General features: G+C 45.3%; 1 non-coding gene across 1 annotated transcript; it reads right to left on the minus strand.

Moving 5' to 3' along the window:
• Positions 1-1,307: 1,307 nt before the first annotated feature.
• Positions 1,308-1,379, minus strand: TRNAA-UGC (transfer RNA alanine (anticodon UGC)). Its single transcript has one exon. It is a non-coding gene; the product is annotated as a tRNA-Ala (tRNA).
• Between the last annotated feature and the right edge of the window lie 1,841 nt (positions 1,380-3,220).

A 3,220-nucleotide genomic window follows, 5' to 3' on the forward strand; every position in this document is an offset into this window, starting at 1 on the left:
TGAGGAACAGAAAAATAAGACTTCAAATAAAAGTTGCATTGAATTAGTACACGTAGTTAGACACGAATAATCTTAGAAATCGAGGTGAGTGGATTATAAATCCTGCTGAAAAGAGGCTGATACAAAAGTCCTCCTTAAATTTGGTTTTAAAAACATCTAGTGCCCCTTTGCTCTCAGATCAGGTAAGAGGAATTTCTGAAATTCTATTGGACAGCACTGCTGATTAAAAAAACAAAACCAAAACCAAACAACAACAACAAAACCCCAAAACACAACCAAAAGAAGACAGGTCAGTTGAATTAGTATTTCATAAAAAGATGCAATTCAATTGTTTTGTCAGGAGATTGTCTGGAAAAAAAGAAGCAAGGATAGCTCCCTAGATGATCAGGTTTTTGGCAAACAGTCATTCATTTGAAATACCAGGGACTATGAGCTCCTTTCTTTTAGTCTGCTAATAAATGAGTTTGTGCTTTGCAATATTCTTAACACACACACACACACAGAGTAAAATTGTTAGATGATTTTTCAATAGATGCAATTTTATTCCACTTGTGCAATCCCAGAGTGCTAATACAGTATCACAGTCTCACAGTATAACTTAGGTTGGTAAGGACCTTGAGGATCATCGAGTCCAACCTATCAACACAGACCCCATGACTACACCATGGCACCAAGTGCCACGTCCAATCTCCTCTTGAACACCTCCAGGGTTGGTGACTCAACCACCTCCCTGGGCAGCACATTCCAATGATGAATGACTCGCTCGGTGAAGAACTTCCTCCTCACCTCGAGTCTAAACCTCCCCTGGCACAGCTTGAGACTGTGTCCCCTTGTTCTGGTGCTGGTTGCCTGGGAGAAGAGACCAACCCCTTCTCGGCCACAACCACCCCTCAGGTAGTTGTAGAGGGCAATGAGGTCACCCCTGAGCCTCCTCTTCTCCAGGCTAAACAATCCCAGCTCCCTCAGCCTCTCCTCACAGGGCTGTGCTCAAGGCCTCTCACCAGCCTTGTTGCCCTTCTCTGGACATGTTCAAGTGTTTCAATGTCCTTCTTAAACTGAGGGGCCCAGAACTGGACACAGGACTCAAGGTGCAGCCTAACCAAAGCAGAGTACAGGGGCACAATGACCTCCCTGCTCCTGCTGGCCACACTATTCCTAATGCAGGCCAGGATGCCATTGGCCCTCTTGGCCACCTGGGCACACTGTTGGCTCATATTCAGGTGGCTGTCGATCAGCACCCCCAGGTCCCTCTCTATTTGGGAGCTCTCCAGCCACTCTGACCCCAAAACAAGTTACAGAGGCCCTTGTGGAGATGCCGGGGATTGAACCTGGGACCTCATACATGCAAAGCATGCGCTCTACCGCTGAGCTACATCCCCCACCTCAACATGGAGCTAATATTAAACTAACCCCAGACTTCTGGTAGGTATTCACAAGCTTCCTACTGGTCAGAAACGTGCAAATCTCTCTGGCATGACTGCCCCTTGACTGGGATCATGAGGTTGGCTTTGGTTTTGAGCCTAGTAAGCACCATCTAAAATATTCTAGTGGAATAATTAGTACCTGTCCTTAGTGGAGCTAATTACTAGTTCCTTTCCAATAACTGAAAAGTCATTTTCTCACACTGATGAGTTGCTTGAAATGAAAGTATTGGGGGAAAGGATGAAATCAGGTTTGCAGGACTAAGACATTGGTTTACTGTGTTATACACATAGTCCCTCTTCACTGAAGAAGACATGCTAGTGGTCCAGCAACAGAGCAGCTCTACAGTGCAGTGACAGAGCTACAGACATCTAGGTGTGAATCTAAGGCCTTCCAGACAAACTTTTGGAGCAAAAGGACATCATATAGCACAACCACTAGAGCTGATCTGCTGGAAAATAGCAAGTTTGTCTCCAGCTCCCCTTCTGACCAAAAGGATGGTGATGGGCAGAGGGAAGGGACTTAACCAAGTACCAGCCAGCAGTGCCAGAGGCTGCAGCTCTGCTTCCACATGGAACTTCCTCAGTCTTCCTACTGAGATCAGCTGCAATGTGTTACAGGACAATCCACATTTTAGAAAAAGACAAAATCCATAAACAAACCACCCTCCAGTTCCAGCAGCCTTATGCTGTTGGGGACATAACGTGTCTAGGGGTGCTTTCTCCTCTGTAAAGAAAACAACTGGCTTGGAGGGATCATGAGGGTGATGATCCAAGTTTCACCTTGCCAGACTGCCTTATTTGTAATAGTTTGCAAATGGAAAACTACTTATACAAATTGTTTTCCTAGCAGGGTATAGAAATCTTTTAATATGATTGCTAACTGGGACATACAGAGGTTAATAATGTTATAATCCCCTTTTAATGGGCAAAGACATCAATTTGAATAGATATGTCTTCGTAGCTACGGAATTGTCACCTTCCTAATTAGCAATCACAAATCTGTCTGTCAATTCCACATATACAGTAAGTATCGAGCCAGAAAGCAGCCTTGTAGTTCCCACTATTCTCTCTGTGCACATTTCTGATTCAAACACAGAAACCCTCTTCTGTGAAGGTCAACAAGCATCAATGTATTTCCTTTTTAACACAGGTAGAAACCTCTGTTTACAGAAACCACTGTTTTGATGTTCACTTCCAATGTGCTTCAAGAACTCTGGCTATCCCCAAAAGTATTATTAAAAGAACCAATTACCAGTTACTCTCTCTTTTTTTTTTTCCTTTTCTTTTTGCACTCTGTTTTACCTTGATCAGAAGCTTATGGCTCCTGCTATGAGTATGTGGGGTGGTGGGAGAAGAAAAATCAAATTCTTCTCCCATAATAATGTATTTATGTAATGGGTTGGGGCAGCCCCCCCTCCCCACCACGCGCAGAAATAACGACTCAGACAAACGGATTGCAAAAGTGATGAAAAGTTTAAATAGAACAGTGAGTGCGTGCAGACAACTAGAAATACAGTGACAAGAGAGAGAGAGACCCAAAAACAGATCCAGAGAAATCCCATCCCCACCTGGGGGTGCACCCAAACCCCCAGGGCTCCTCCTTCCCCCCCCCCCCCGACTGCTAGGCTAGTCTCAGCTGGCCAGATCTGAGACTGCCCATCCCCCCGTGGCCTTGGGCCTAACCAGGCCCATGGCCGGGAGATCTCTCCCCCAGTTACCGGGTGGAGAAGAGAAAGGAAAGAGGAAGTGCCAGACCCCGCCGTAAGACTTATAGTGGTGCAAGGGATCATGGTAGG

Source organism: Melanerpes formicivorus, unplaced genomic scaffold (genome assembly GCF_026170545.1).
Source record: "Melanerpes formicivorus ecotype bairdi unplaced genomic scaffold, bMelFor1.0.p_v2 SCAF_4, whole genome shotgun sequence".
Classification (NCBI taxonomy): domain Eukaryota; kingdom Metazoa; phylum Chordata; class Aves; order Piciformes; family Picidae; genus Melanerpes; species Melanerpes formicivorus.